The sequence below is a fragment of the Aethalodelphis obliquidens genome, unplaced genomic scaffold (assembly GCF_003676395.1).
Source record: "Aethalodelphis obliquidens isolate GAN/ISIS:26980383/991018 unplaced genomic scaffold, ASM367639v1 scaffold3, whole genome shotgun sequence".
Classification (NCBI taxonomy): domain Eukaryota; kingdom Metazoa; phylum Chordata; class Mammalia; order Artiodactyla; family Delphinidae; genus Aethalodelphis; species Aethalodelphis obliquidens.
This window is the reverse complement of record NW_020837947.1, coordinates 54,485,342-54,498,350: the sequence shown is the minus strand read 5'-3', so window position 1 is coordinate 54,498,350 and position 13,009 is coordinate 54,485,342.

Genomic DNA, 13,009 nt, shown 5'->3' with positions numbered 1-13,009 from the left:
AAATTAATACATATTTAACATAGTACATTGTAGTTGTTGAATATCTATATATGGAGAGAATGAGTTAACACCTTTAATTAAATATTCTAAATAAATATTTTAGAATGTTCCAAACGGTTTTGGAAAATGTAATTAATATGTTTGATATCACATTCTTGAAAAGTAGCAGATGGATATCAAACTAAGGATCTAGAACTGTAATATGATCTTCCTTCCAATTAAACCTGAGAACCTGACAGTTCAATTAATAACATTTCTACATAATTGCACAGACTTTTCTAGAGAAGAAAATAATACTTAGCCAAATAGCATAATAAGATATTTAACTAAAATGCTAATATTTTGTTTTGAAATGGTTTATATTTAAATATGTCATTGAAAAACCAAAAATTAACTACTGTCAATATTATTATATTTAAATTCCTTGTAAATATCTGAATTTATTTTTCAATGCAATAAACATTATGGATAAAAGTAATACAGTTTATCCCAAAGGTAAGGTAGTATACATGTAGATTTTTATTCTTTCCTTCAAAGTCTTAAATATAAACAACTTTCCTAAGCTCTTAATCCTTTTATCTTTTAAATATGTAAAAATATAATAATGGCATGAAAATTATAGGGTAAGAAGGTAGAATGAAATATTAGAAATTATACTTGAAATATAATTTTAAAACAATATTTAAAATATTGCTTTCTTCTTAAATAATCTAAATTGCTTGAATAACATTCTCCAAGCATAAATGTCACTTTCTGAAGAAAAACTATCAGAAGTTTGAGTAGATAGGTGTCTCAAAACATGAATAAATCAATTTAGAGATTCATACACATTGTTAAAAGGAGAGAAATGTAACTTTGATTGTCTTAAACACATATTTTTTAATGCTACTCAGAGATTGAATTTAACATTGTTTTAAGAAATGCTTTTTACTTCACACAATGAAGACTATAATGGAAATTCAGAAAAGTTGTTTTTATAACCCGGTCCAAAAAATATTTATATATCAATTCATATACATATAATTTACATTTCTAAGTTACCTAAGGGTAAACACACACCACACACACATGCACAGACACTTCAAAGGGTAAAAGCAACCAAATTCAGTTCAAATCAAATTGATGCAATATCAAGTTATCCTTCCATTATAAATAAATATATCTGAATTAAACTATGCAGAAACAATAAATAGAAATATCTTATCTTAAACCATTCCTAAATTAAATATTTTTCATCTTTCAGTGAAAGTGGGCTAATGTTAATTGTGTGTTTTATGTGTGACTCTAATTGTATCCATATAAATCAATGTACGTTTTTGAGGAATTTTGTGAGTAGCATAATCAGACAATGTGGATAGAGAACCACTTTGTGTAAGAAGATAATACATTCAGTATTGAAAATAGTGAGTTTTAAATGACAGAATGACATTTGAATTAAAAGTACAAATTACATCTTGACATTCATATTCATGGAGAAATAGTTGAAAAAACTATGTTAATGGAAGTTATCCCTGAAGGAGAAACTATATAATGATAAAAGAAAGCTCTGACAGAATAACTTATGGGTCATCAAATTTTGTTTTGTTGGTGAGCAGATGGTAACTAGAGAACAGTATTTAGCATGATCCAAAATGAAGATGATATAAAGTTAAGATAAAGAGAGGATATCTTTACTGAGGAAATATATAAATGCTGTTACATGATGTTAGGGTTTTCATGTTAATCATATGTCTCTTCTACCAAAACAAAGAGCAGAAAAACATAGAATGAAACTCTTCCAATACTGTCGTCTAAAGACTAGAAAACTCCATATGTTAATAGGCGATATTTCTATAACTACATCATTGATGGAAAACAGATATGAGTACATTCTTTTAGTGCTCTAATAGCTGAATCTATATAGGATTGATGATTCAATATGATAAGCTGCTGAAAAAAAACAAATATCTTGATTTGCTTCTGTATTTAATCATAAGAATTGATGTTTAAAAAATAATATATGTCAGTCCAGCAGTTCACAATAAATGGCTGCCTGCTAGGCATTATAAAATTTATGCCAATTTATCATATATATTCAAGTCTGAGCGGGGCTGATCTCATACTGCAGCTCTTAATTTTGAACAAGGGGCCTCAAATTTTTATTTTGCACTGAGCCCACCAATTATGTAGCCAGTCCTAGATTAATAAATCATACCTCCTAACACTAAAGATGAAATTGATAAAAATAGAAAATACCAAAACAACGTAAGAAAGGTGATACCATTAAATATGTGTGCCCATTTCTCTTTTTGAAACCTGGTATTCCCAAAGATAAATCAACAGTAGAGACTTTTGTGGAATCTAACTCAAGGCTGGAAAGGAAGAGATCAATTAAAATAGGATCATGCAATACCTGAAGTTCTCTCTCTCCCAGATATAAGGAAGAGTCTTCATAAAATCTTTAGAAAGTATTCAAGAGTAGGTCCTGAAACAAATGAAACCTTAGTTCTCTCCTCATTTTTGGTGAATGGCCTTTAGCCAGAAGCAGGGGATTTAATATAATAGCAAAAACAAGAATAGTAAATAGCCCCATTTCCACATTGCCAGCTCGTCATTGAAAAATAAGAAAGTAACTCAGAAAAAAAGCAGAAAATACCTAGAAAAAAATTGATGGCTTTACAGATAAAACAGCTAGATGTTCCTACACACTGGAGAGAGCCTCTTAAAAATGACACTTGTAGATACAATGTGTTAAAAAAGATATTGGAAAAAAAATAATTGTTCTGCATTAACTGAGAAACTGATGGAAAAAAAGGTGGATAGACAATAAAGGTGCTTCCAGTAGAAAACAACTGCTCATCCTCTTTAACTCCCAAGAAGAAATTTCCCTATATATTAGAAAAGGTTTGCTATTTTTGATTGATAGGTGCTACAATATCAACCTTAAACTCTACCAGTTACAAAAATCCATCCCATAGTGTCAGGGGACTATTCAGATGGAATTAATAAACTATCCTCCAGTTTGAGTTGAAGAATAATGAAAGAATTGGAAATTGAAGCCACACGTGTGATTTAAATGTTAAAACTGGGGCCTAAAATCATTTGTGTCAAGTACTTGACAATTATTTGTTTCAGGATTTTTCTTTTGGGGAGCAGGAAGAGAGGGCTATGAAACAAAACAACCACCACAGCAGCAAAAACTTTATTGTTTCCTAAAGAAATTTTTTAAAAATGCAAACTGGTTTTGTATCAAAATATCAGCTTATTTACTTAATCAAAAGGTCATTTTCAAATTAAAATTTGTTTTCCAAACCTCCATTCAAACTTTTTTGCCAAGCAATGTACACAAAATCTAAATTACCATTTCACAAACTAGGGTCTGCCCCATGTATTCGTTTGTTCTATTTGAATAATATATTTTGAGATACCTGGAGGACCTATACTTTAGTATGCTGGTAACTGATTGCTGATATCTTAAGGGGCTCCTTCTAACTCTCCTACCCAAGTTTTGTTGTTGAAAAATGCATGTAGGGAAGTGGCCAGAATGGCAGACTAGGAAGACCCTAACCGCACCTCCTCCCATGAGCACACCAAAATTATAACTACTTACAGAGCAACTATCAATGAGAATGGCCTACAAACTAGCAGAAAAGAACTTCTAAACTAAAGATATAAAGAAAGAACCACAATGATATGGGTGGGAGGGGCAAAGACATAGTACAGTCAAGACACATACCCCCAGGCTGGTGACCCAAAAAGGAGAGGATAATTACAATTGCAGAGATTCTCCCCAAGGGAACAAGGAGACCAAGCCCTACATCAGGCTCCCCAGCTCGGGGGTCCTACACTGGGAAGATAAACCCCAAGAAATATAGCTTTGAAGGCCAGTGAGGCCTTACTTTCAGGAGACCCAGAGGGCTGTGGGAAATAGACACTCCACTCTTAATGGGCTCACACAAAATCTCACACGCTCCAGGACACAGGACAGAGGCAATAATTTGAAAGGAGCCTGGGTCAGACCCACCTGCTGATCCCAGAGAGTCTCCGCGAGAGGCAGGAGGCAACGGGAGCTCACGCAGGGGATGCAGACACTGGCAGCAGGCATTTTGGGGAGCTTGTTCTACCATGTGGACACTGGTGCTAGCAAACACCATTGTGGAGTCCTCCCTCTAGACTATTAGCACCAGGACCCAGCGGGGCAGAAGCAGTAATTTGAAAGGAGCCTGAGTCAGACCCACTTGCTGATCTTGGAGAGCCTCCCAGAGACAGAGAAAAATACCATATGGTTTCCCTTTCATTATTATTATCATTCTTATTAAAAATGAAACAAATGAAGAAATATAACCAAACAGAAACAAAGTTATAGATACAGACAACAAACAGGTCTGGGCGCTCAAGAGGGGAGGGCGCTCAAGGCTAAGCGAAATAGATGAGGGACATTAAGAGGTACAAACTTCCAGTTATGAAATAAATGAGTAACTGGGAAGAAATGTAGTCTGGGGAAAATGTAAATAGTAATATAAGATCTTAGCATGGTGACAGATTGTAACTCAACTTGTCGTGGTCATCATTTTGTCACAGAAATATTGAATCACTATGTTATGCATCTGGAACTAACATAGTGTCGTAAGTCAATTATATTTCGGAAGCAAACAAACAAAGTTATAGAAAAAGAGATCAGATTTGTGGTTACCAGAGGTGAGATGGGAGGGCAAATTGGAGGAAGAAGGTGTTCAAAACGTACAAACTTACAGTTGTACGGTAAGTAAGTACTAGGATATAATGTAAAACATGATTAATACAATTAATATTGCTGTGTGTTGTATATGAAAGTTGTTCAGAGTAAATTCTAAAAGTTCTCATAACAAGGAAAAACATTTTTTTCTTTTTTAAAAATTTTATATCTGTATGAGATGATGGATGTTCACTAAACTTACCGTGGTGATTATTTCACGATATATATAAGTCAAATCATTACGTTGTACACCTTAAGCTTATACAATGCTGTATGTCAATTACATCTCAATAAAACTGGAATAAAAAATAATATTTTGATTACAGATTCTCAGAAATATCTTGAGGTCCAATCCTTAAATATCTGAGTTAGTATGTTTATGGAGAAGCTAGAAAATTTGCATCTTTATAAGTTCTCTGATAATGCTGATGTGCTGTTCTGGGGACAGAAACCACTGCTTTATTATATAAGACGCTTAGACTCCAGGCTCTTCTATTCTTGCAGCCAGATATTTCCTAAATGATCAGGTGTGTTGCAAGAGAAAGATTGTTATTGCATCAGGATGGTAGTTTTTGAGGAGGTAAAACCCCAGTTGAGATTGGTGTTTCTAAAATGGTTATAGATAATATGTAATGTAATAAATAGAAAGTTTCATTGCAATTCATTCTCCCAAACCAGTATATTCTACAGATTTAAACAAGTACTTGAGACTCACAGCTTCCTCAGAGAGGCAGGAGCTGGTGTATCAGAACATTTTAAGTATTGATAATATGTAGATAGAGTGAATAGCTTAATTACATAATGAAAGTAACAAAGAATACAATTAACCATTTAATCTAATGTCATACCTTTAAGCAGCTAGCTACCCAAACACCCAAGACTACATTTGGAATACATATCACTCTGAAATGTATCCAGGAATAATGAAAAACAGTTGGGGTAGAGAAAAGATAGTGATTGCCAGAAATTTTTTTTTTGCAGTACGCGGGCCTCTCACTGTTGTGGCCCCTGCCGCTGCGGAGCACAGGCTCTGGACACGCAGGCTCGGCGGCCATGGCTTACGGGCCCAGCCGCTCCGCAGCATGTGGGATCCTCCCGGACCGGGGCACGAACCTGTGTCCCCTGCATCGGCAGGCAGACTCTCAACCACTGTGCCACCAGGGAAGCCCCAGAAAAATATTTTGATGATAAGAATTAAGTCATTTTTTTGATATTGAGCTCCATGAGCTGTTTGTATACTTTAGAGATTAATCCTTGTGGTTTCATTTACAAATATTTTCTCCCATTCTGATGATTGTCTTTTTGTCTTGTTTATGGTTTCCTTTGATGTGCAAAAGCTTTTAAGTTTAATTAAGCCCCATTTGTTTATTTTTGGGTTTATTTCCATCACTCTAGGAGGTGGGTCAAAAAAGATCTTGCTGTAGTTTACCCAGTTAAAAAATGGGCAGAAGACGTAAATAGACATTTCACCAAGGAAGATATACAGATGGCCAAGAGGCACATGAAAAGATGCTCAACATCATGAAATGCAAATCAAAACTGCAATGAGGTATCACCTCACACCAGTCAAAATGACCATTACCAAAAAATCTGGAAACAATAAATGCTGGAAAGGGTGTGGTGAAAAGGAAACCCTCTTGCATCGTTGGTGGGAATGTAAATTGATAAAACCACTATGGAAAACAGTATGGAGGTTCCTTAAAAAACTAAAAATAGAACTACCATATGACCCAGCAATCCCACTACTGGGCATATACCCAGAGAAAACCATAATTCAAAAAGACACATGTACCACAATGTTCATTGCAGCACTATTTACAATAGTGCTGGACATGGAAGCAACCTAAGTGTCCAACGACAGATGAATGGATAAAGAAGATGTGGCACATATATATAATGGAATATTACTCAGCCATAAAAAGAAACGAAATTGAGTTATTTGTAGTGAGGTGGATGGACCTAGGGTCTGTCATACAGAGTGAAGCAAGTCAGAAAAAGAAAAACAAATACCATATGCTAACACATATATATGGAATCTAGAAAAAAAAGTTTCTGAAGAACCTAGGGGCAGGACAAGAATAAAGATGCAGATATAGAGAATGGATTTGAGGATATGGGGGGGGAAGGGCAAGCTGGGATGAAGTGAGAGAGTGGCAGTGACATATATACACTACCAAATGTAAAATAGATAGCTAGTGGGAAGCAGCTGCATCACACATGGAGATCAGCTCGGTGCTTTGCAATGACCTAGAGGGATGGGATAGGGAGGATGGGAGGGAGGCTCAAGAGGGAGGGGATATGAGGATTTATGTATGCATATGGCTGATTCACTATGTTGTACAACAGAAACTCACACAGTATTGTGAAACAATTATACTCCAATAAAGATCTATTAAAAAAAAGAATTAAGTAGTTTTATTGAAAATGATGATCTGATAACCTAAATCACTGAATAGCTAAATGGATGGTAGGTCCATTCCATTATTGACAGAGAACTAAGAATTTATGTTTCTTAAATTCATGCCATCAATGTCTACCTCAAGGCATACAAATATTTGACTCTTCTGACTACTCATTCTTCTTTGATAAAATAAGTAGTGGGGGGCTTCCCTGGTGGCGCAGTGGTTGAGAGTCCGCCTGCCGATGCAGGGGACACGGGTTCGTGCCCCGGTCCGGGAAGATCCCACATGCTGCGGAGCGGCTGGGCCCATGAGCCATGGCTGCTGAGCCTGCGCGTCCGGAGCCTGTGCTCCGCAACGGGAGAGGCCACAGCAGTGAGAGGCCTGCGTGCCGCAAAAAAAAAAAAAGGTAGTGGGGAACAATGCTTCTCATTTACTGCCATGGTTTAGTCTTTGAATATGAAAGTCAGAGCAGAGTGAAGACTGTATTGTCAAACTTACCCACAGCAGGAATTTCAGCTAATGAGTTCCACAATTCTGGATAAAGTTTGAAAGGAGTCATTGACTTCTTTAGAACATATCTATGGGGATGTATTAAACATACCTTATAGTTTTATAATTATTGCTCTTCATATTATATCTTTGATTTCATCTTAAAATTAACCACTGATCTGCTTTCTGTCACTATAGTTTTAGTGTTTTCTACAATTTCCTACAATGGAGCTTCTACAGTACAGAGCCTTTAGTATCTGGATCTTTGTCACTTAGTATACTGCCTTTGAGATTCATGTATATTGTTGACTTTATTATTCCTTTGCACTGCTTAATAGTACTCTAATGTATGTATCCTGAATTTGTTTATCCAATAACCTCACACCAGTCAGAATGACCATCACTAAAAAATCTACAAACAATAAAGGCTGGAGAGGGTGTGGAGAAAAGGGAACCCTCCTGCACTGTTGGTGGCAATGTAAATTGATACAACCACTATGGAGAACAGTATGGAGGTTCCTTAAAAACCTAAAAATAGAAATACTGTATGACCCAGCAATCCCATTACTGGGCATATACCCAGAGAAAACCATAATTCAAAAAAACACATACACCCCAATGTTCATTGCAGCACTATTTACAATAGCTAGGACATGGAAGCAACCTAAATGTCCATCAACAGAGGAATGGGTAAAGAAGATGTGGTCCATATATACAATGGAATATTACTCAGCCATAAAGAGGAACAAAATTGGGTCATTTGTAGAGACATGGATGGACCTAGAGACTGTCATACAGAGTGAAGTAAGTCAGAAAGAAAAATAAATATCATATATTAACATATATATGTGGAATCTAGAAAAATGGTATAGATGATCTCATTTGCAAAGCAGAAATAGAGACACAGGCATAGAGAACAAATGTATGGACACCAAGGGGGGAAAGGGGAGGTGGGATGAATTGGGAGATTGGGATTGTCATATATACACTATTGATACAATGTATAAAATAGATAACTGATGAGAACCTACCCTATAGCGCAGGGAACTCTACTCAATGCTCTGTAGTGACCTAAATGGGAAGGAAATCCAAAAAAGAGGGTATATATGTATACCTTTTACTGTAATACAACCTCATTTACTGTAATACAACCGGATATCATTATGACTCCATTACTTTCACCATTTCTTTCTTCCTAGATGTTTGTCAAACTCTTATTTATCTTGTGAAAACCTTTTTCAGAAACCACATACTCCTTAAAACTTTACCTAATATTCCCACTAAATCAGGCTTAATTATAATTTTCTGTCTTCTATTTTGTTACATATATATTACATATATACTTGCTATACATATAATAACTTTGCAATATAGTATCATATTTTAATTACATTGTTGTGTTCTATTATGTTTAATTTACTAGAAATCTAAACACTTGAAGAGCTTTTATTTTCTTTCTCAACACTGTGCCTGACTCACAGAAGGCAAAATAACTATATGCCCTCTTAGCAAAATTGAAATAAACAGTCATTTTTTTAACAGTCATTTTAATATCAGTAAAGATGAAGTATTTCAATGTACCTCATAAACATTAAAGACAACAAAATGATTTTATTTTATCAAGCAATATTCTGTAAAAATAAAACAACATTCAAGGAATTTAATGTAACCCAGTAACATACTTCATATTGCATTCATCCTCAATAGTAAAACATGTGGCATTATTATACAGTCTTCAAATATACATCATAGTCACTTAATCTGTCATGTCTTATTAGAATCTGCTTTCAAAAACGGTGTTGTTCCTAGTAGGAAATATAATATTGATTATACGATGATAAAATAAGCCAGCTGTAGTGGGCTGAATGATAGCCCCCCAAAAGATATCCATTTCCTAATCCCTGGAACCTATGAATGTTAACTTACTGGAAAAAAGGAGTATTGACAAAGATGGAGAAATCACCCTTGATTATCTGGTGAGCCCTAAGTTCAATGCCAAGTGTCCTATAAGAGACACAGGGAAGACAGATGCACAGAGAAGGAGGAGGCAGTGTAAGCACAAAGTAAGAGATCGGAGCGATACAGCTACAAGACCAGAAAACGGAAGCAGCAAGGAATGGAACCTCTCCTAGAGTCTTTGAAGGGAATCAGGCCCTGTCAACATTATGATTTCAGGTTTTTGACCCCCAGAATTGCAAGAGAATAAACATCTGTTGCTTTCAGCATCACGGTTTGAAGTCATTTGTTACAGCAGCCATAAGAAACTAATACAACACCATTTAAGAGGTGCTTTTTTCAAGTTTAATTATTTTTAAACAATATGAATGAAGTGAGAACTTTAAAGAGATCTTTTAAACAAATAGGTTATAATTAAGTTTTCTTTAATAAATTAGAAATAATTGCATGCTTCATAAACTACCACAAATTTGAAGTAAGGTGGAAGTCAAATCAATATTATATTTTTTTAAGTCTTTATGAATTTGTTACAATATTGCCTGTTTCATGTTTTGGTTTTTTGGCTGCAAGGCATGTGGGATCTTAGCTCCCCAAACAGGGATTGAACCCTCACGCCCTACATTGAAAGGCGAAGTCTTAACTACTGGACCACCAGGGAAGTCCCAATGTTATTTTGTAATGACTAAACACTTGACAAGTTATTAAAATAAAATAAGTTACACAAAATGAAATAAAGTAAGCTTCCTTTAGCAAATAGGATTTGATTTCTCATACAAAATACTGTTCTCACTCAGAAATGTTTAGGCAAGTAATAGTGAGGATTGAATTTGGAATTTTCAGAATAAGACAAATTAATATAAAGTCATATAATGAGACACCTTTATTGATACTGATGTGTTTTCATACCCTCTTACATATTGCAAATGTTAATCCAGGCATCGTCTTACACTTTCAATGCCAGTACTACAATTTGTCACCTAAATAACTGTAATTAAGCATTCTCTCTAGTTGCTGATTACAGTATGCTGATGAACATTCTCACTGGATTTAACAGCCTCTCTTATAATATCTACAGTAATCATCACAAATTATAATGTCCTTTTTGCTGAAGACTTTTTAAATAATCTAAAGTTTAAATTGAACAAGTCTTTGATTATTGCAGTCTAAAGTTCAACAGGCACTTAATCAGAAAGGTGTAAGTATCGTATCATTGACATCTACTAAGCAATAGGATAATATATATCCAGGGAAATAAATACTTAAACTCTTTGGTCATTGATCCATGTCATTTAAAAAATTAACATCAGCATATAAACCAGAAACTTTCCTAGAAGGTAGCAGCCTAACAAGAGGTGGTATTTTTAAACTCAGCATTTACAACATTCAAGTAATCCATTTCTGAGGACTTTAAGATGCACACACTTAATATGCAGAACACTAAAATTCAAATTACGTAAATGTTCAAAAAACATATATTAAAACTATTATTTAATTAGGTCCTCATGATTCATAAATACAAAAGAAAAAATGGCATAGCATTTCAAGTCCAGATTTCCAAGATATGTATGTCCTCAGACCTGGGCAGAAAGAACTGGTTCACGAGCTCCATGATTGGTAAGGTGGTTTAAGCGCGCTCGCGCGCGCACACACACACACACACACACACACACACACATCACAATAAAATGCATATGAACATCTGTCACTTAGGATCCAGAGTATAGAGAGATAGCATCATCCTAGTCCTAAATACCCGTTCTGATCACTCACACAACTCAGTCTTCAGGGAATGCCTTTCCACGTCCCTTGCCCTATGGACCTGAGGCAAAAGACAGCTGAGTTCTAATGCTACAATGGCTTGTGCTTTTCCACTGCCAGTAGAAGACATGGACATTTATCTGCGGGTGAGAAAAAGAAATTTAATTAAAATCTATTTAGATTTTGAAATCCTTTTTATAAGGTATTCATAAAGTACCTCTCTTCTTCACAGATTTTAAATTTGGAAAATTCCTTCAATTTGTGCTATTCTGAAAGTTTCTACTGACCCTTGAGACCCAGAGAGTACACAGGTTTACCTTTTGTAGGTTTGCCCACATGAGTGACTATGGGGTTGTGAGGGACTCAGTTCACTTCAGTCCTTTAACTTCCCATAATACAACAGAAAAAAAGCGGTGGCAGAAGAAATCAATCCCAGCTTATCCGTTGTCAAATATCAGCAAACACAATGTCACAAAACCAATGTGAAGAAATGGAATATAGATTTTCTGCTGACATTTCTAAAGTGTTTGTGTCAAAGTATTTTTCTAATACAGAAAAGATTAGAGCTTAACAAATTAAAGCACATGTTTCTTTTAAACTGTTATGTTGGTCATTTGGATTAATTTTAATAGCTTCTTTCTTATAAAAATATTTAACCCAATGTAATCAGATGCAATCCTTTAATTATTCACCATTCACACACAAATTTCTATATCATAAGCATATAGAAAATTTGTAAAAACCTATTTTTCAGATTATAGATTTATCTGGAATTAAAAATAGTCATGTTTTTGGGCTTCCCTGGTGGCGCAGTGGTTGGGAGTCCACCTGCCGATGTAGGGGACACGGGTTCGTGCCCCGGTCCGGGAAGATCCTACATGCCACGGAGCGGCTGGGCCCGTGAGCCATGGCTGCTGAGCCTGCGCGTCTGGAGCCTGTGCTCTGCAACGGGAGAGGATAGTCATGTCTCAAAAATTTAGTTTCTGCCAACTATTTTTAGTTTCCCTTGCCTATTAAGAATGATTTACCTCATTTTCTCCTCACATGATATAGATAATTTATAATTAATATACATTTAAAATAAAAATTTGTAAATGTTTCATTTGCATAAGAACAGATTATATTATTTTAAAGTATGCCTAACATATTTATATTAACATTTTATTTATATTCATCAATAATTATATCAAAATAGTTTGTCACATGTTTAATTCCACCAATATTTATTGAGGGCTTATAATCAATGACACTTCAGTTTCAAAGAGTACACTTAGTGCCTAGCATTAGGAACTAGATATTCTTGGAGGTAAGTGGCTGATTACAGAGCTGGAGCAAGAACAGAGTACGGTGACCCTGAAATATCTTTTCTGCAGAAAGTAAGAAAATTCTCTAAGTATGATCTGACAGGTGAAAAGAGGATAGGAACCTAGTAAAACTGGGAAACTTTGGTCATAAGAAGTAATGAGTGAAGGATTATAAATCACTAAATAAAAAAAGGAATTTAGGAGACTGTATTAACCAAAAAAAAAAAAGGAAGAAAGAAACAAAGAACAAAAGAACATAAAGAAACAAAAATTCTACATTGTTAGTAGAATGCCAGCTAATAAAATAGAGAAATGATTGAATTAGAAAATCAACGTCAGACAACCATCATGGTGATAATTGATTTATGCAAGAATCAAAATAAATT